Source organism: Dama dama, chromosome 20, assembly GCF_033118175.1.
Source record: "Dama dama isolate Ldn47 chromosome 20, ASM3311817v1, whole genome shotgun sequence".
In the NCBI taxonomy this organism is placed as follows: domain Eukaryota; kingdom Metazoa; phylum Chordata; class Mammalia; order Artiodactyla; family Cervidae; genus Dama; species Dama dama.
The window spans coordinates 9630776-9650244 of record NC_083700.1 but is presented as its reverse complement, the minus strand read 5'-3'; the positions used below and the strand labels follow the sequence as shown (position 1 = coordinate 9650244).

Here is a 19469-nt window from a genome sequence, read left to right as displayed (position 1 = left end):
GGTCAGGCAAGGGAAACACCATGTTGGTCGGCTTGCCCACCCTGGCCGGCATCACTGCCTGGGGCGCATCTGCCACCTCCCAGCTGGTTGGCTGGGTTTTCCCAGCCGGCCCGCCCCGCCGGGACCTGCGTGCTCCCTCACTTCCCCCGCGCGGTGCTGTGACTCGCAGCACGGGCCCACATTCGTCTTCACCCCTTTGCCTCGGGGAGAGCGAAGAAGAACTCAAGAGCCTCTTGATGAAAGTGAAAGAGGAAAATGACAAAGTTGGCTTCCAACTCAACATTCAGAAAACTAAGCTCGTGGCATCCGGTCCCATCACTTCATGGCAAACAGATGGGGAAACAATGGAAACCGGGCGAGACTTCACTGAGGTGGGGGGGGGGGGCTCCCCCAAATCACTGCAGATGGTGGCCGCGGCCATGAAATTAAAAGACGTCCGCCTCTTGGGAGAAAAGCTCTGACCAAGCTAGACAGCATGTCGAAAAGCAGAGACATGACTCTGCCACGAGGGTCCATCTCGTGAAAGCCACGGTCTGTCCAGCAGTCACGGACAGATGTGAGAGTTGCAGCATAAAGAAAGCTGAGCGCTGAAGAAGCGATGCTTTTGAACTGCGCTGTTGGAGAAGACTCTTGAGAGTCCCTTGGACTGCCAGGAGATCCAACCAGTCAATCCTAGAGGAAATCAGTCCTGAATATTCATTGGAAGCCCTGAGGCTGAAGCTGACACTTCAGTCAGTCCTCTGGCCACCTGACGCAAAGGACTGACTCCCTGGAAAAGACCTCGACGGAAGGCAGGAGGAGACGGGGACGACACGACACGCCAGAAGGTGAGATGGTTGGACGGCATCGCCGACTCGCTGGACCTGAGTTTGAGCACGCTGCGGGAGTTGGTGATGGCCAGGGAAGCCTGGGCTGCTGCAGTGCCCTGAGCGACTGAACCCATCGATACCGATGCCTCCCGGGCGCCGAGGTCCGCCTCCCAGAGCCCACTCAGGACCAGAACCCTCTTGGAGTCACCAGTGGCGCACGGGAGTCGCAGCCAGCCCGGGACCTGGCACTCAATGGCCAAGCCGCCCAGAGAGGTGGCTGGCATGCGGGACATGGGGAGGCAGGCGTGTCCGTGGCCACTGGCCCCACTCCCAGAGCCAGATCCCCCTCGCTCGTCCTCGGCTGTGGCCACCGCCGCGGCCGCTGCCGGCCCGCGCTGGCGACCACCACAGCCCACGCCCCGACCCCTACCCCCACCCACCCTGTCCGACCCCACCTCCTCCCCAGCACCACTGCCAGCAGGAGAACCAGCACAAGCCCAGGAGCATCGCCGCTGCCACCAGGGGCAGCAGCCGCCGCCCCTCAGGAGGGAGGGGGCGGGGGCTGGGGCTGGGAGGCCTCAGGCGGGTCGTGGTGGAAGCGGCGCGAGGTGGCCACTGCGGCCAAAAGGTTTGCCCCGGGGGACGGCGGGGGTGGCCTGAATCGCGCTTGGGCTGGAGCTGCAGGGTCCCGGGGCCTCTGTCGCAGCGCTGAGCAAGCGTAGGCTAAAAGGGTGGTGGGGTCGCCGGCGAGGAGATCGGCAGGTGGCGGGCGGAGGGGAAGAAGAAAGGCTTCCCTGACCGGGAATCGAACCCGGGCCGCGGTGGTGAGAGCGCCGAATCCTAACCACTAGACCACCAGGGAGCGTCGGGGTTCGGCCCTCGCCTGCTCCTGCCGAACCCAGCGCCTCCGGGCCGCCCGCCGTCCCGCCGGCCCGCGCCACCGTGGTGCCCACACCCGGCCTTTGCAAGGCAAGTCCAGCCGCCCGCCGGCCCTGTCAGTCCGCCTGCCCTGGCGGGCCGTCTTGCTCTCAGCAGCCTCAAAACACTGCGCGCGCCACCGGCTTCTCGCACACACGCCCAAAGCCGCGCGCCAGCTGCCTGGCTCCCTGCTCCCAGCTCTCTCTGCCCCGAACGCCCCTGCCGGGAGGGCGGCGGACCTCAGCAAAAGGTCGGCCCGCTGCGTTGGCCGGGAATCGAACCCGGGTCAACTGCTTGGAAGGCAGCTATGCTCACCACTATACCACCAACGCTGCTCAGCCCGGGCCGCCGCCAGACGCCGGCCCCGGGCTCGCCCCAGCACACTCTCGCCGCCGCCGCCGCCGCATCCCTGCCCCGACGCCCCGTCAGCGGGAGGCTCTGCGCCGCCGCCGGCGCCACCAGCAGCCCACCAGCAAGCCCATCCGCGCCAGCTCTACGCAGCGGCCGGGGTCCACCGGCCCCACCGCCCCGGGGCGGCGCTCCCGCGGCCTTGCGGTCCCCCGGCCGTTCGCTCCCCGCCGCGGCCCGCGAACGCCTCCGCCCTCACCGCCGGGGGGCAACGCGGGGCACGCGGCTTCCAGCAGCCAGCTGGCCAAAGCCCTTCTCCACCGTGCGCTGGGCGAGGCCACTTCCCACGACGACAGGGGGACACGGGAGCCAGCCGCCTGCAGGCGTCACGGCGCTGTGTCGCGCCGCGCCGCGGGGGCGTCGCGAGCCTAGGAGCCCACTGAGGCAGCCCCTGTGGGCGGGCGGGCCGCAAGATCCGGCTATGGTCGGGCAAGGCCGTGGGGTGGCCAAGGAGGCCGTCGCTCCGCCGTGGCGACCGAGCGCCCGGCGACGACAGAGGGCTCAGGCTGGAGGGCTGCACCGGTAGAGGGGGTCGGCGGTGGCCAGGCGCCTGGTCCAAAGGCGGACGGAGGAGACGAAGGGCCCTTGGGGGCCAGGCGGCAGGACAGAGCGCCACCGCGGCCACCAAAAAGGCTGTGTTGCCTCCCCGTCGGGGAATCGAACCCCGGTCTCCCGCGTGACAGGCGGGGATACTCACCACTATACTAACGAGGACGGCGGCGACCGCCCTGCCGCCCGGCCCCTCTCGGGCTCTCGGGCTGCCTGCCCACGCCTCCCCGTGCCCACCACGGGCCCCGACCCGACCGCCCACCAAACCAACCGCCTCAGTCACAGAGGCGGCCCGCGACCCCGACACGGACCCGGCCCCCCCGGGGCACTGGACACTCCTCGTGCGCGCCGCCTCTTGCCTCCAACGCGGCCATTCCGCCGGGAGAAGGGGGTCCGAGAAGGCAAGCGAGGCTGCGAGGACACGGTGGGCGCGCGCCGGCCCGCGTCTGGCGAGGAGGGGCGCGGGTGAGGAGGGGACGGCCCGCCAAGGGCCGGGCTGGGTCCGGGGCGCGACCGGCGGCGCAGCCGGGCGCCTCGGCCGGCCCCGTCGCTCACCCACACCAGACGGCCGCCTGCCTGCCTGCCTGCCTGCCTGCCTGCATGCCTGCCTGCCTGGCGCGGCGCACCGCGCGGCCCGCCACGGGCGCCGGGGCTCGCGCCGCGTCGGGTCTCAGCCAGGCGAGCGGCCACGCGCCCGCCCAGGCCCGCCGTCAGGATGGCCGAGCGGTCTAAGGCGCTGCGTTCAGGTCGCAGTCTCCCCTGGAGGCGTGGGTTCGAATCCCACTCCTGACAAGCCAGCCTTTTGGCCCGCCGGACAAACGCACCCGTCCTCCCCGCGCCACAGCCTTTCTCCACACACGCCCGCGCCCCCCCCCCCCCCCCCCCCGCCACCTGCACCCCACAACCAGGAACCTTCAGTCCTTCTCAGCGCATCTTTCCTCCTCAGCTGGCTGCGGCTGCAGCTGCTGCTTTTCCGGCCTCCCCGCCTGCGCCTCGCGCACCCTCGCCCACCCTCCCACTCGCAAGGCCCCACCCCGCCCCGCCCCGCCCCCGTCGGCGCCGACGCGCGCGGCCCCGCGGCGGGTGGCAAGCCCTCCTCGCTTCGCGGGCGCTGCGACTTCTGCCTGCTGAACGGCCAACTCGCTCTCGCAGCCTTGCTTCCACGTCCGCCCCCGGCCGCTCTCCCTCCGGCCGGCACCCTGTCGTCCGCGCCCGCGCCGCCGGCCCGCCTGCGCCACCCAGCCACACCCAGGCGGCCGAGCCCCCGCGCCTTGCCCGCCAGGGGGCTGCTGCGTGCCCTCCACGCTTCTCCGCCTTGCGGCCTCGGCCGGGCCACACCTGCCTGCCTCCCGCCCGGGACGCGCGCCACGCATCCTTGCTGCGGGCCGGCGAACACCGGCCTTCCGTGCACGAACCCGTCCCGGGAAGGGCGCTCGGCTGGCGTGGGAGCGGAAGCCCTGCGTGCCCGTCCAGCCCACCCACAGGCGCCCAGCCCGCGCGCCCCGGCCCTCGGCGCCACCGCGCCCGTTCCCGGGGGGGAAGCCGCCGCCCGGGCCGGAGCCAAGCCCGGCCTGGCGTGCTCCCTGCCTCAGCCGGCAGTCCCCGAGCCAGGAGCCGCTCTGCCCAAGGGCCCCTCCTCACCACCACCACCACCCACCCTGTCAGAGCGGAGCGCCGGTGAGCGCCGTCGGCCAGAGCGCAGGAGCCAGGCTCACACGCCTTTGGGTCCTCGGGCCTGAGCGCCGCTCGGGGCGGCGGCGGGGGCGCCCCGGGGAGTCGCGCTCCCGCGCTCGCGAGCATCCAGCACAGGCCGAGCCCGGGGTCCCGGCCCCCGCCCGCAATGGCACGCTCCATCCCGCCCCTGCCGGAAAGCCAGCCCGCCAGAGGGGTTTTGGGTCGGGACCCGGCAGGTCGCTGAGAGGAACGTCGGCGCGCGGCCGCGGCGACCACGCAGCGCCTGCCTGCGCCTGGGGTTCCGGCGCCGGGCAGACGGCGTCGGCTCCTGGCCCCCTCGGGCGACACCGACAGCGTCGCGGCGGCCGTGGTCGGCGCAGAAGGCGCGGGACCGGCCGAGTGGGCCGGCGGCCCGCCGCCCCGGGGTCCTGCACGTGCCCGGACCCTGGCTTTGAGGTCGGCCGCCCGTGGTCTCCTGCTCCGATGGAGCAGACAGATGCCCACTGGGCGAGCGGTGAGCAGTGACGGGCGGGTGTTGGCCAGCGCCTCTGGGGCGGCGTCGGGCGGCGGCGGCCACCGGTGCATGGGTGGTTCAGTGGTAGAATTCTCGCCTGCCACGCGGGAGGCCCGGGTTCGATTCCCGGCCCATGCAACCCCAGCGTCCCCTTTTGGTCCCGCACTGCAGTCCCAGAGCCGAGCTAGGTCTGCCCGCTCCAAGGCGCTCAAGGGAGCACTCCTGCAACCGCTGGCTGCTACCTGCCGCCCGCTGCCTCTCCCACGCAGCTGCCCACGACCCCTCCCGCCCCCACACACGGCCCTGCTGCCAAGCCGCTGTGGCCCCAAGCCCTGCGGGCTCAGCCCCCCGTGTGCCCAGACACCTCCCTTGTGGTTGCTGGCTTCGTCACCCGGACCCAGCCGGTGGCTCACGGATTGCGCTGGAAGGCACACCCCACCTCTGGCAGCCGCCGGCCCCACCTCTTCACCTTTCCCAACGTCTGTCTCCAAGCTCCCTGGCTCACTCTCCCCACACCCCGAGAATCAATCACCCTCCGTTTGCACAGCCAGGAGCAAGGAAGTTGCCACATCTGGCAAGGATACCTCCCTTTTCCCTGGAGGGTCCCTGGAGCATCATCTTGCAGGAGGAGTTCCTGCAGAAGTCCACACGCTCCCGGCCCTGGGCCCAGATCGGTTTCCAACCGCAACACCCTCACCACCTCACACACCACCCCCTCCCCTGGAACCCTCTTGCCCGCCTCACCTCAGCATCAGCCCTGCTCCGCCAGTAACACCACCTCAGCCTGCACCCTCACCATCCCCCTGCTCCCCCAAACGCACCCATTCCACCCACCCCTGCTCCCCACCTCCCCCATCTCCACTCCACACCCCCCCGCCCGCGCGCAAACACACACACACACACACACACACACACACACACAAGCCCGGTTCCTCCTCCATGAGCCATCCCAAATCCTACTCTTGTCAAGGAACCCGCCTCTGCCTTTGTCCCACTGGCCCGTCTCCCCCCAACCCCGACCCCAACCCTTGGCCTGTTCCTTTTTCTGCTTCTTCCAACGCCAGTAGAACTGATTTACTTTCCTGGGTTAGTCTCAGGTGCACGGCACAGTGATTCAGTCCCCTGTTCTTTTCCAGGTGATTTTCCAGTGTGGGTTAAGGCGAGATACGAATACAGATCTCATGCTACAGAGGAAAGCTTTGTTGCTCATCTCCTGTAGGTATACTAGTTCCTCTCTCTTGATCCGACTCCAACTTCGTCCGTCCGCTGCCTTTCCCCTTGGGTAGCCCTATGGACGTTTTCTATGTCTGAAGGTCGTTTTCCCCTTTGCACATAGATTCATTTGCATTCGTTGGCAGAGTCCACAGAGCTTTGTCCCTCTCCACCCGACTCACTTCACTCAGTGGACCCTTCTGTGGGTCCGTCCAGCGTCGCGGCCCGTGGCGATGGCCGCTCCTTCTTGACGGCTGCGTCATATTCCACGGTACACATATACCTCTTCTTCTCGTGCCGCCGGGCACTTGGGCGTTCCCCATGTCTCGGCTCTGGCACAGAGGGCTGCGATGACCCTGGGGGATGCCTGCATCTCTTCCCATCAGGGGTGATGTCTTTTCCCGATGGGTACCCGGGATTGGGTTTGCTGGATCACAGCGTAAGCTCTTCTTTTTCCTATTGCTGGACGGATCCTCGACGGATTGACTTCCAGGGAGCAGTAGATGTTGTTCTGGAAGTGTAGCTGGTCTACACCGTGGTGTCCGTTTCCACTGGACAGCGTCGTGATTCCGTCCTGTGTGTGTAGGATGATGTTTTCAGATCGCTTTCCATTACAGGGGGTGACAGGAGATTGCATCCTATTCCCTGTGGTAGCCTGTGTGTCTTTGCTGGTCGTCTCCTTTCTACTCAGCACTAGTACGGTATGTCCGTTGAGCCCGGCTCTTCATTCATCCCTCCGTCCCTGACTTTGCCCTTGGGAAGCCCGAAGCTGCTTTCCTGTGTCTCGGGGGCTGTCGCTGCTTGGCACAGGGATGAATGTGTACCACACTTTCGATTCCACCCATCTGTGACCTTGTCTGTTTGACTCCCCTCACCAAGGGTCATATTCTGCAGCTCCGGCTGCTGTTGCTGCCAGTGACACTATGTGACTCTTGTGGACGGCTCAGTGACATCGCGTCCTCTCCCTTTCTCTGACAGCGCGTCTCCGTGGGTGAGCCGCTGGGGATGGGCACTAGGGGTTTCTCCCCGTCTTGGCTACGGCAAACGGTGCTGCTACGACCGTGGGGTTTGCATGTGCCTTTCTGAATGAAGAGTTGAGCCTTTCACGGATACGGACCCCGCTCGCCTGTCTCCCGCTTACTTAGTTACCTATGTATTCCGTGTCCTTTTGAAAGCTCACTCCAAAGTCATAGTAGCGGTTGTTGTGCGAGTAGAGTGGATTTCCAACATTGTGCTCCTTTCCGATGGACTGCAACGTGATTCTGTTTCCCAGGTACAGATTTCAGATTTCATGTATGTTTTCAGACTCTTTTCCGCTTGAGGTTATTACAGGGTACTGACTCTTATTGCCTGTGTTGAACTGGATAACCTTGGTGCGTCTCCCATTATAGGCGGTCCTGCGTATCTGTTCGTTGCAGCTCCAGAGTCATCCCTCCACCGCTGCCCTTCCGCCTGCGTTACACTAAGGCGGTTTTCTGCGTGAGCCGGTCTCTCTTCGGCAAATAGGTTCGTTTTGTATTCTTTTACACGTTCCACATGCTTCTGTCCAACTCGGTCTGACGTTCTTCACCAAGTCTAAGAGTCTCTAGGTCCATCATTGCTTGTGACAAATGGCAATCCTTTCCTTTTCTCTTTAGGACCGAGTGATCGTTCCTTGGGACATCTATGCCACGTCTTCTTGGGCCCGCCGTTCGAGGATGGGCACTGGGGTTTCTTCCGTGTCGTGGCTATGGCAAGTAGTGCTGCAGTGTGCAGGGCGAGTACGGACCTTTAGACCTCTCCGAGGTTAGTTCTCTGCGGGTGTGTACCCAGGACGGGGTGTGCTCGGTCAGATGGGAGCTCTCTTTGGTCCTCATGAAACCCCAGGCATCCCCGCTGCCAACCACCACCCACCATCCCACCCTGATCCCCCAGCAATGGCACACCCGAGACTGGACATCTGGTCCTGATGAGTGGGGACTTGGGTCTCTGGGGCGGGACGGTGGGCCCACCCTGTTCCGACCGGGTCTGGCCCCCGTCTGGCACTCCGTTTCTGTGGCTCGCTTGCCAGCGTGCTAGCCAGCGCCCGGAGCCCCAGCCCACCGCCGAGCCTGAGCAACCTGCGGCACCGCGCGCCAGGGTGGCACGCACGCTCACCCGCCAGCCCGCCCACACGGCGTGCTCTCCCACCACCTCCCTCACGCCACAGCCCCCTCAGGGTCACCGCCTGCCCTCTGCCTCTCCCGCCAGGCCCCAGGCTCGGGCCCCATCTACCCTCCACCGTCCCCCTGCAGCCCCGGGCCATCTCTCACACACCTTCCCCTGCCCTGGCGTTCACCAGTGCGGGCCTGCCTCCAGCTCCGCAGACCAACCCCTGCCACCTGCCCACCCCGACCGCAGACCTGTCCCAGCCTCACACGGGTGCCTGGCACGGCGTCGCCACCGCCTCCATGCTTCTGCAGAGGCCCTGCTCGAGTGGCCGGCCCATCTCTCGGCCAGGTCCCCGCGAGTCCCATGCCTCCCCTTCCCGCCGGCCCTCCACGCAGACGCCACGCCCAAGCACCCCTGGGCCTGCCTCCCCGCACCCGGCTCGCTGCCGCCCCCTCTCCCTGCGATGGCTCTGCCCCGGTCCCTGATCCTCGTGGGGGCACCCACCAGCCATGGCCCCAGGCAGCTTCGTCCCGCACTCTCACCCACGCACGCTGACGCCCACGGCCCCGGCAGGGGCGTCGAGGAAACCTCCTGCGGCGATGGCTAGCACGCGTCAGGCCACAGGTTCTCCTTTGGCCCAGGGGACTCAGCTTTGTCCCGTCGCCCCCAAGCGTGCCGCCCTCGCCGCACGATTGGTGCCCTTCGTCGGCCGTCCACTCCCCCACCCCCCCACTCCCCAAAGGACACAGTCCTTCAACAGTCGTGAAACCCTTTGGGGTTATAGACGGGCTGAAGCTTGGGCTAAGAGGAGATTGTGGGTGGCGACGACCCCCGGCGAGAGTTCCTGGGGACGTCGATGACAGTCTGTGGAGAGGGATGGAGTTGATCCTGGACAGACAGATTGGAGAGAATGGCAAAGTAGGAGATGTCATATCTAGGGCAGGGGTGCGTGGAACAGGGCGCTCTGTGTGTGTGTGTGTGTGTGTGTGTGTGTGTGTGTGTGCAGCCAGGTGCCCACCTTTGGTTCGTTGTCGGGGAGGGACATCTGGTAAACCTTGCCTCACTCCGGGAGGATTGAGAGCTGTGGTCAGGCAAGGGAAACACCATGTTGGTCGGCTTGCCCACCCTGGCCGGCATCACTGCCTGGGGCGCATCTGCCACCTCCCAGCTGGTTGGCTGGGTTTTCCCAGCCGGCCCGCCCCGCCGGGACCTGCGTGCTCCCTCACTTCCCCCGCGCGGTGCTGTGACTCGCAGCACGGGCCCACATTCGTCTTCACCCCTTTGCCTCGGGGAGAGCGAAGAAGAACTCAAGAGCCTCTTGATGAAAGTGAAAGAGGAAAATGACAAAGTTGGCTTCCAACTCAACATTCAGAAAACTAAGCTCGTGGCATCCGGTCCCATCACTTCATGGCAAACAGATGGGGAAACAATGGAAACCGGGCGAGACTTCACTGAGGTGGGGGGGGGGGGCTCCCCCAAATCACTGCAGATGGTGGCCGCGGCCATGAAATTAAAAGACGTCCGCCTCTTGGGAGAAAAGCTCTGACCAAGCTAGACAGCATGTCGAAAAGCAGAGACATGACTCTGCCACGAGGGTCCATCTCGTGAAAGCCACGGTCTGTCCAGCAGTCACGGACAGATGTGAGAGTTGCAGCATAAAGAAAGCTGAGCGCTGAAGAAGCGATGCTTTTGAACTGCGCTGTTGGAGAAGACTCTTGAGAGTCCCTTGGACTGCCAGGAGATCCAACCAGTCAATCCTAGAGGAAATCAGTCCTGAATATTCATTGGAAGCCCTGAGGCTGAAGCTGACACTTCAGTCAGTCCTCTGGCCACCTGACGCAAAGGACTGACTCCCTGGAAAAGACCTCGACGGAAGGCAGGAGGAGACGGGGACGACACGACACGCCAGAAGGTGAGATGGTTGGACGGCATCGCCGACTCGCTGGACCTGAGTTTGAGCACGCTGCGGGAGTTGGTGATGGCCAGGGAAGCCTGGGCTGCTGCAGTGCCCTGAGCGACTGAACCCATCGATACCGATGCCTCCCGGGCGCCGAGGTCCGCCTCCCAGAGCCCACTCAGGACCAGAACCCTCTTGGAGTCACCAGTGGCGCACGGGAGTCGCAGCCAGCCCGGGACCTGGCACTCAATGGCCAAGCCGCCCAGAGAGGTGGCTGGCATGCGGGACATGGGGAGGCAGGCGTGTCCGTGGCCACTGGCCCCACTCCCAGAGCCAGATCCCCCTCGCTCGTCCTCGGCTGTGGCCACCGCCGCGGCCGCTGCCGGCCCGCGCTGGCGACCACCACAGCCCACGCCCCGACCCCTACCCCCACCCACCCTGTCCGACCCCACCTCCTCCCCAGCACCACTGCCAGCAGGAGAACCAGCACAAGCCCAGGAGCATCGCCGCTGCCACCAGGGGCAGCAGCCGCCGCCCCTCAGGAGGGAGGGGGCGGGGGCTGGGGCTGGGAGGCCTCAGGCGGGTCGTGGTGGAAGCGGCGCGAGGTGGCCACTGCGGCCAAAAGGTTTGCCCCGGGGGACGGCGGGGGTGGCCTGAATCGCGCTTGGGCTGGAGCTGCAGGGTCCCGGGGCCTCTGTCGCAGCGCTGAGCAAGCGTAGGCTAAAAGGGTGGTGGGGTCGCCGGCGAGGAGATCGGCAGGTGGCGGGCGGAGGGGAAGAAGAAAGGCTTCCCTGACCGGGAATCGAACCCGGGCCGCGGCGGTGAGAGCGCCGAATCCTAACCACTAGACCACCAGGGAGCGTCGGGGTTCGGCCCTCGCCTGCTCCTGCCGAACCCAGCGCCTCCGGGCCGCCCGCCGTCCCGCCGGCCCGCGCCACCGTGGTGCCCACACCCGGCCTTTGCAAGGCAAGTCCAGCCGCCCGCCGGCCCTGTCAGTCCGCCTGCCCTGGCGGGCCGTCTTGCTCTCAGCAGCCTCAAAACACTGCGCGCGCCACCGGCTTCTCGCACACACGCCCAAAGCCGCGCGCCAGCTGCCTGGCTCCCTGCTCCCAGCTCTCTCTGCCCCGAACGCCCCTGCCGGGAGGGCGGCGGACCTCAGCAAAAGGTCGGCCCGCTGCGTTGGCCGGGAATCGAACCCGGGTCAACTGCTTGGAAGGCAGCTATGCTCACCACTATACCACCAACGCTGCTCAGCCCGGGCCGCCGCCAGACGCCGGCCCCGGGCTCGCCCCAGCACACTCTCGCCGCCGCCGCCGCCGCATCCCTGCCCCGACGCCCCGTCAGCGGGAGGCTCTGCGCCGCCGCCGGCGCCACCAGCAGCCCACCAGCAAGCCCATCCGCGCCAGCTCTACGCAGCGGCCGGGGTCCACCGGCCCCACCGCCCCGGGGCGGCGCTCCCGCGGCCTTGCGGTCCCCCGGCCGTTCGCTCCCCGCCGCGGCCCGCGAACGCCTCCGCCCTCACCGCCGGGGGGCAACGCGGGGCACGCGGCTTCCAGCAGCCAGCTGGCCAAAGCCCTTCTCCACCGTGCGCTGGGCGAGGCCACTTCCCACGACGACAGGGGGACACGGGAGCCAGCCGCCTGCAGGCGTCACGGCGCTGTGTCGCGCCGCGCCGCGGGGGCGTCGCGAGCCTAGGAGCCCACTGAGGCAGCCCCTGTGGGCGGGCGGGCCGCAAGATCCGGCTATGGTCGGGCAAGGCCGTGGGGTGGCCAAGGAGGCCGTCGCTCCGCCGTGGCGACCGAGCGCCCGGCGACGACAGAGGGCTCAGGCTGGAGGGCTGCACCGGTAGAGGGGGTCGGCGGTGGCCAGGCGCCTGGTCCAAAGGCGGACGGAGGAGACGAAGGGCCCTTGGGGGCCAGGCGGCAGGACAGAGCGCCACCGCGGCCACCAAAAAGGCTGTGTTGCCTCCCCGTCGGGGAATCGAACCCCGGTCTCCCGCGTGACAGGCGGGGATACTCACCACTATACTAACGAGGACGGCGGCGACCGCCCTGCCGCCCGGCCCCTCTCGGGCTCTCGGGCTGCCTGCCCACGCCTCCCCGTGCCCACCACGGGCCCCGACCCGACCGCCCACCAAACCAACCGCCTCAGTCACAGAGGCGGCCCGCGACCCCGACACGGACCCGGCCCCCCCGGGGCACTGGACACTCCTCGTGCGCGCCGCCTCTTGCCTCCAACGCGGCCATTCCGCCGGGAGAAGGGGGTCCGAGAAGGCAAGCGAGGCTGCGAGGACACGGTGGGCGCGCGCCGGCCCGCGTCTGGCGAGGAGGGGCGCGGGTGAGGAGGGGACGGCCCGCCAAGGGCCGGGCTGGGTCCGGGGCGCGACCGGCGGCGCAGCCGGGCGCCTCGGCCGGCCCCGTCGCTCACCCACACCAGACGGCCGCCTGCCTGCCTGCCTGCCTGCCTGCCTGCATGCCTGCCTGCCTGGCGCGGCGCACCGCGCGGCCCGCCACGGGCGCCGGGGCTCGCGCCGCGTCGGGTCTCAGCCAGGCGAGCGGCCACGCGCCCGCCCAGGCCCGCCGTCAGGATGGCCGAGCGGTCTAAGGCGCTGCGTTCAGGTCGCAGTCTCCCCTGGAGGCGTGGGTTCGAATCCCACTCCTGACAAGCCAGCCTTTTGGCCCGCCGGACAAACGCACCCGTCCTCCCCGCGCCACAGCCTTTCTCCACACACGCCCGCGCCCCCCCCCCCCCTCCCCCGCCACCTGCACCCCACAACCAGGAACCTTCAGTCCTTCTCAGCGCATCTTTCCTCCTCAGCTGGCTGCGGCTGCAGCTGCTGCTTTTCCGGCCTCCCCGCCTGCGCCTCGCGCACCCTCGCCCACCCTCCCACTCGCAAGGCCCCACCCCGCCCCGCCCCGCCCCCGTCGGCGCCGACGCGCGCGGCCCCGCGGCGGGTGGCAAGCCCTCCTCGCTTCGCGGGCGCTGCGACTTCTGCCTGCTGAACGGCCAACTCGCTCTCGCAGCCTTGCTTCCACGTCCGCCCCCGGCCGCTCTCCCTCCGGCCGGCACCCTGTCGTCCGCGCCCGCGCCGCCGGCCCGCCTGCGCCACCCAGCCACACCCAGGCGGCCGAGCCCCCGCGCCTTGCCCGCCAGGGGGCTGCTGCGTGCCCTCCACGCTTCTCCGCCTTGCGGCCTCGGCCGGGCCACACCTGCCTGCCTCCCGCCCGGGACGCGCGCCACGCATCCTTGCTGCGGGCCGGCGAACACCGGCCTTCCGTGCACGAACCCGTCCCGGGAAGGGCGCTCGGCTGGCGTGGGAGCGGAAGCCCTGCGTGCCCGTCCAGCCCACCCACAGGCGCCCAGCCCGCGCGCCCCGGCCCTCGGCGCCACCGCGCCCGTTCCCGGGGGGGAAGCCGCCGCCCGGGCCGGAGCCAAGCCCGGCCTGGCGTGCTCCCTGCCCCCTCCTCACCACCACCACCACCCACCCTGTCAGAGCGGAGCGCCGGTGAGCGCCGTCGGCCAGAGCGCAGGAGCCAGGCTCACACGCCTTTGGGTCCTCGGGCCTGAGCGCCGCTCGGGGCGGCGGCGGGGGCGCCCCGGGGAGTCGCGCTCCCGCGCTCGCGAGCATCCAGCACAGGCCGAGCCCGGGGTCCCGGCCCCCGCCCGCAATGGCACGCTCCATCCCGCCCCTGCCGGAAAGCCAGCCCGCCAGAGGGGTTTTGGGTTGGGACCCGGCAGGTCGCTGAGAGGAACGTCGGCGCGCGGCCGCGGCGACCACGCAGCGCCTGCCTGCGCCTGGGATTCCGGCGCCGGGCAGACGGCGTCGGCTCCTGGCCCCCTCGGGCGACACCGACAGCGTCGCGGCGGCCGTGGTCGGCGCAGAAGGCGCGGGACCGGCCGAGTGGGCCGGCGGCCCGCCGCCCCGGGGTCCCTCCGAGAGCGCCGCGCCCTGGGGTCCTGCACGTGCCCGGACCCTGGCTTTGAGGTCGGCCGCCCGTGGTCTCCTGCTCCGATGGAGCAGACAGATGCCCACTGGGCGAGCGGTGAGCAGTGACGGGCGGGTGTTGGCCAGCGCCTCTGGGGCGGCGTCGGGCGGCGGCGGCCACCGGTGCATGGGTGGTTCAGTGGTAGAATTCTCGCCTGCCACGCGGGAGGCCCGGGTTCGATTCCCGGCCCATGCAACCCCAGCGTCCCCTTTTGGTCCCGCACTGCAGTCTCAGAGCCGAGCTAGGTCTGCCCGCTCCAAGGCGCTCAAGGGAGCGCTCCTGCAACCGCTGGCTGTTACCTGCCGCCCGCTGCCTCTCCCACGCAGCTGCCCACGACCCCTCCCGCCCCCACACACGGCCCTGCTGCCAAGCCGCTGTGGCCCCAAGCCCTGCGGGCTCAGCCCCCCCGTGTGCCCAGGCACCTCCCTTGTGGTTGCTGGCTTCCTCACCCGGACCCAGCCGGTGGCTCACGGATTGCGCTGGAAGGCACACCCCAGCCCTGGCAGCCGCCGGCCCCACCTCTTCACCTTTCCCAACGTCTGTCTCCAAGCTCCCTGGCTCACTCTCCCCACACTCCGAGAATCAATCACCCTCCGTTTGCACAGCCAGGAGCAAGGAAGTTGCCACATCTGGCAAGGATACCTCCCTTTTCCCTGGAGTGTCCCTGGAGCATCATCTAGCAGGAGGAGTTCCTGCAGAAGTCCACACGCTCCCGGCCCTGGGCCCAGATCGGTTTCCAACCGCAACGCCCTCACCACCTCACACACCACCCCCTCCCCTGGAACCCTCTTGCCCGCCTCACCTCAGCATCAGCCCTGCTCCGCCAGTAACACCACCTCAGCCTGCACCCTCACCATCCCCCTTCTCCCCCAAACGCACCCATTCCACCCACCCCTGCTCCCCACCTCCCCCATCTCCACTCCACACCCCCCCGCCCGCGCGCAAACACACACACACACACACACACACACACACACACACACAAAAGCCCGGTTCCTCCTCCATGAGCCATCCCAAATCCTACTCTTGTCAAGGAACCCGCCTCTGCCTTTGTCCCACTGGCCCGTCTCCCCCCAACCCCGACCCCAACCCTTGGCCTGTTCCTTTTTCTGCTTCTTCCAACGCCAGTAGAACTGATTTCCTTTCCTGGGTTAGTCTCAGGTGCACGGCACAGTGATTCAGTCCCCTGTTCTTTTCCAGGTGATTTTCCAGTGTAGGTTAAGGCGAGATACGAATACAGATCTCATGCTACAGAGGAAAGCTTTGTTGCTCATCTCCTGTAGGTATACTAGTTCCTCTCTCTTGATCCGACTCCAACTTCGTCCGTCCGCTGCCTTTCCCCTCGGGTAGCCCTATGGACGTTTTCTATGTCTGAAGGTCGTTTTCCCCTTTGCACATAGATTCATTTGCATTCGTTGGCAGAGTCCACAGAGCTTTGTCCCTCTCCACCCGACTCACTTCACTCAGTGGACCCTTCTGTGGGTCCGTCCAGCGTCGCGGCCCGTGGCGATGGCCGCTCCTTCTTGACGGCTGCGTCATATTCCACGGTACACATATACCTCTTCTTCTCGTGCCGCCGGGCACTTGGGCGTTCCCCATGTCTCGGCTCTGGCACAGAGGGCTGCGATGACCCTGGGGGATGCCTGCATCTCTTCCCATCAGGGGTGATGTCTTTTCCCGATGGGTACCCGGGATTGGGTTTGCTGGATCACAGCGTAAGCTCTTCTTTTTCCTATTGCTGGACGGATCCTCGACGGATTGACTTCCAGGGAGCAGTAGATGTTGTTCTGGAAGTGTAGCTGGTCTACACCGTGGTGTCCGTTTCCACTGGACAGCGTCGTGATTCCGTCCTGTGTGTGTAGGATGATGTTTTCAGATCGCTTTCCATTACAGGGGGTGACAGGAGATTGCATCCTATTCCCTGTGGTAGCCTGTGTGTCTTTGCTGGTCGTCTCCTTTCTACTCAGCACTAGTACGGTATGTCCGTTGAGCCCGGCTCTTCATTCATCCCTCCGTCCCTGACTTTGCCCTTGGGAAGCCCGAAGCTGCTTTCCTGTGTCTCGGGGGCTGTCGCTGCTTGGCACAGGGATGAATGTGTACCACACTTTCGATTCCACCCATCTGTGACCTTGTCTGTTTGACTCCCCTCACCAAGGGTCATATTCTGCAGCTCCGGCTGCTGTTGCTGCCAGTGACACTATGTGACTCTTGTGGACGGCTCAGTGACATCGCGTCCTCTCCCTTTCTCTGACAGCGCGTCTCCGTGGGTGAGCCGCTGGGGATGGGCACTAGGGGTTTCTCCCCGTCTTGGCTACGGCAAACGGTGCTGCTACGACCGTGGGGTTTGCATGTGCCTTTCTGAATGAAGAGTTGAGCCTTTCACGGATACGGACCCCGCTCGCCTGTCTCCCGCTTACTTAGTTACCTATGTATTCCGTGTCCTTTTGAAAGCTCACTCCAAAGTCATAGTAGCGGTTGTTGTGCGAGTAGAGTGGATTTCCAACATTGTGCTCCTTTCCGATGGACTGCAACGTGATTCTGTTTCCCAGGTACAGATTTCAGATTTCATGTATGTTTTCAGACTCTTTTCCGCTTGAGGTTATTACAGGGTACTGACTCTTATTGCCTGTGTTGAACTGGATAACCTTGGTGCGTCTCCCATTATAGGCGGTCCTGCGTATCTGTTCGTTGCAGCTCCAGAGTCATCCCTCCACCGCTGCCCTTCCGCCTGCGTTACACTAAGGCGGTTTTCTGCGTGAGCCGGTCTCTCTTCGGCAAATAGGTTCGTTTTGTATTCTTTTACACGTTCCACATGCTTCTGTCCAACTCGGTCTGACGTTCTTCACCAAGTCTAAGAGTCTCTAGGTCCATCATTGCTTGTGACAAATGGCAATCCTTTCCTTTTCTCTTTAGGACCGAGTGATCGTTCCTTGGGACATCTATGCCACGTCTTCTTGGGCCCGCCGTTCGAGGATGGGCACTGGGGTTTCTTCCGTGTCGTGGCTATGGCAAGTAGTGCTGCAGTGTGCAGGGCGAGTACGGACCTTTAGACCTCTCCGAGGTTAGTTCTCTGCGGGTGTGTACCCAGGACGGGGTGTGCTCGGTCAGATGGGAGCTCTCTTTGGTCCTCATGAAACCCCAGGCATCCCCGCTGCCAACCACCACCCACCATCCCACCCTGATCCCCCAGCAATGGCACACCCGAGACTGGACATCTGGTCCTGATGAGTGGGGACTTGGGTCTCTGGGGCGGGACGGTGGGCCCACCCTGTTCCGACCGGGTCTGGCCCCCGTCTGGCGCTCCGTTTCTGTGGCTCGCTTGCCAGCGTGCTAGCCAGCGCCCGGAGCCCCAGCCCACCGCCGAGCCTGAGCAACCTGCGGCACCGCGCGCCAGGGTGGCACGCACGCTCACCCGCCAGCCCGCCCACACGGCGTGCTCTCCCACCACCTCCCTCACGCCACAGCCCCCTCAGGGTCACCGCCTGCCCTCTGCCTCTCCCGCCAGGCCCCAGGCTCGGGCCCCATCTACCCGCCACCGTCCCCCTGCAGCCCCGGGCCATCCCTCACACGCCCTCCCCTGCCCTGGCGTTCACCAGTGCGGGCCTGCCTCCAGCTCCGCAGACCCACCCCTGCCACCCGCCCACCCCGACCGCACACCTGTCCCAGCCTCACACGGGTGCCTGGCACGGCGTCGCCACCGCCTCCATGCTTCTGCAGAGGCCCTGCTCGAGTGGCCGGCCCATCTCTCGGCCAGGTCCCCGCGAGTCCCATGCCTCCCCTTCCCGCCGGCCCTCCACGCAGACGCCACGCCCAAGCACCCCTGGGCCTGCCTCCCCGCACCCGGCTCGCTGCCGCCCCCTCTCCCTGCGATGGCTCTGCCCCGGTCCCTGATCCTCGTGGGAGCACCCACCAGCCATGGCCCCAGGCAGCTTCGTCCCGCACTCTCACCCACGCACGCTGACGCCCACGGCCCCGGCAGGGGCGTCGAGGAAACCTCCTGCGGCGATGGCTAGCACGCGTCAGGTCACAGGTTCTCCTTTGGCCCAGGGGACTCAGCTTTGTCCCGTCGCCCCCGAGCGTGCCGCCCTTGCCGCACGATGGTGCCCTTCGTCGGCCGTCCACTCCCCCACCCCCCCACCCCCCAAAGGACACAGTCCTTCAACAGTCGTGAAACCCTTTGGGGTTATAGACGGGCTGAAGCTTGGGCTAAGAGGAGATTGTGGGTGGCGACGACCCCCGGCGAGAGTTCCTGGGGACGTCGATGACAGTCTGTGGAGAGGGATGGAGTTGATTCTGGACAGACAGATTGGAGAGAATGGCAAAGTAGGAGATGTCATATCTAGGGCAGGGGTGCGTGGAACAGGGCGCTCTGTGTGTGTGTGTGTGTGTGTGTGTGTGTGTGTGTGTGTGTGTGTGCAGCCAGGTGCCCACCTTTGGTTCGTTGTCGGGGAGGGACATCTGGTAAACCTTGCCTCACTCCGGGAGGATTGAGAGCTGTGGTCAGGCAAGGGAAACACCATGTTGGTCGGCTTGCCCACCCTGGCCGGCATCACTGCCTGGGGCGCATCTGCCACCTCCCAGCTGGTTGGCTGGGTTTTCCCGGCCGGCCCGCCCCGCCGGGACCTGCGTGCTCCCTCACTTCCCCCGCGCGGTGCTGTGACTCGCAGCACGGGCCCACATTCGTCTTCACCCCTTTGCCTCGGGGAGAGCGAAGAAGAACTCAAGAGCCTCTTGATGAAAGTGAAAGAGGAAAATGACAAAGTTGGCTTCCAACTCAACATTCAGAAAACTAAGCTCGTGGCATCCGGTCCCATCACTTCATGGCAAACAGATGGGGAAACAATGGAAACCGGGCGAGACTTCACTGAGGTGGGGGGGGGGCTCCCCCAAATCACTGCAGATGGTGGCCGCGGCCATGAAATTAAAAGACGTCCGCCTCTTGGGAGAAAAGCTCTGACCAAGCTAGACAGCATGTCGAAAAGCAGAGACATGACTCTGCCACGAGGGTCCATCTCGTGAAAGCCACGGTCTGTCCAGCAGTCACGGACAGATGTGAGAGTTGCAGCATAAAGAAAGCTGAGCGCTGAAGAAGCGATGCTTTTGAACTGCGCTGTTGGAGAAGACTCTTGAGAGTCCCTTGGACTGCCAGGAGATCCAACCAGTCAATCCTAGAGGAAATCAGTCCTGAATATTCATTGGAAGCCCTGAGGCTGAAGCTGACACTTCAGTCAGTCCTCTGGCCACCTGACGCAAAGGACTGACTCCCTGGAAAAGACCTCGACGGAAGGCAGGAGGAGACGGGGACGACACGACACGCCAGAAGGTGAGATGGTTGGACGGCATCGCCGACTCGCTGGACCTGAGTTTGAGCA

At 66.2% G+C, this 19469-nt stretch overlaps 10 non-coding genes across 10 annotated transcripts; 4 read left to right on the top strand and 6 right to left on the bottom strand.

Annotated features, from left to right (window-relative positions):
• Positions 1-1599: 1599 nt before the first annotated feature.
• On the bottom strand, positions 1600-1671 carry TRNAE-CUC (transfer RNA glutamic acid (anticodon CUC)). The gene has a single exon. It is a non-coding gene; the product is annotated as a tRNA-Glu (tRNA).
• Positions 1672-1987: 316 nt separating this feature from the next.
• TRNAG-UCC (transfer RNA glycine (anticodon UCC)) lies at positions 1988-2059 on the bottom strand. The gene has a single exon. It is a non-coding gene; the product is annotated as a tRNA-Gly (tRNA).
• Positions 2060-2777: 718 nt separating this feature from the next.
• Positions 2778-2849, bottom strand: TRNAD-GUC (transfer RNA aspartic acid (anticodon GUC)). The gene has a single exon. It is a non-coding gene; the product is annotated as a tRNA-Asp (tRNA).
• A 544-nt stretch (positions 2850-3393) lies between these two features.
• Positions 3394-3476, top strand: TRNAL-CAG (transfer RNA leucine (anticodon CAG)). The gene has a single exon. It is a non-coding gene; the product is annotated as a tRNA-Leu (tRNA).
• A 1463-nt stretch (positions 3477-4939) lies between these two features.
• Positions 4940-5010, top strand: TRNAG-GCC (transfer RNA glycine (anticodon GCC)). Its single transcript has one exon. It is a non-coding gene; the product is annotated as a tRNA-Gly (tRNA).
• A 5888-nt stretch (positions 5011-10898) lies between these two features.
• On the bottom strand, positions 10899-10970 carry TRNAE-CUC (transfer RNA glutamic acid (anticodon CUC)). Its single transcript has one exon. It is a non-coding gene; the product is annotated as a tRNA-Glu (tRNA).
• Positions 10971-11286: 316 nt separating this feature from the next.
• TRNAG-UCC (transfer RNA glycine (anticodon UCC)) lies at positions 11287-11358 on the bottom strand. The gene has a single exon. It is a non-coding gene; the product is annotated as a tRNA-Gly (tRNA).
• Positions 11359-12076: 718 nt separating this feature from the next.
• TRNAD-GUC (transfer RNA aspartic acid (anticodon GUC)) lies at positions 12077-12148 on the bottom strand. Its single transcript has one exon. It is a non-coding gene; the product is annotated as a tRNA-Asp (tRNA).
• Positions 12149-12692: 544 nt separating this feature from the next.
• On the top strand, positions 12693-12775 carry TRNAL-CAG (transfer RNA leucine (anticodon CAG)). Its single transcript has one exon. It is a non-coding gene; the product is annotated as a tRNA-Leu (tRNA).
• Positions 12776-14221: 1446 nt separating this feature from the next.
• Positions 14222-14292, top strand: TRNAG-GCC (transfer RNA glycine (anticodon GCC)). The gene has a single exon. It is a non-coding gene; the product is annotated as a tRNA-Gly (tRNA).
• Positions 14293-19469: the final 5177 nt, after the last annotated feature.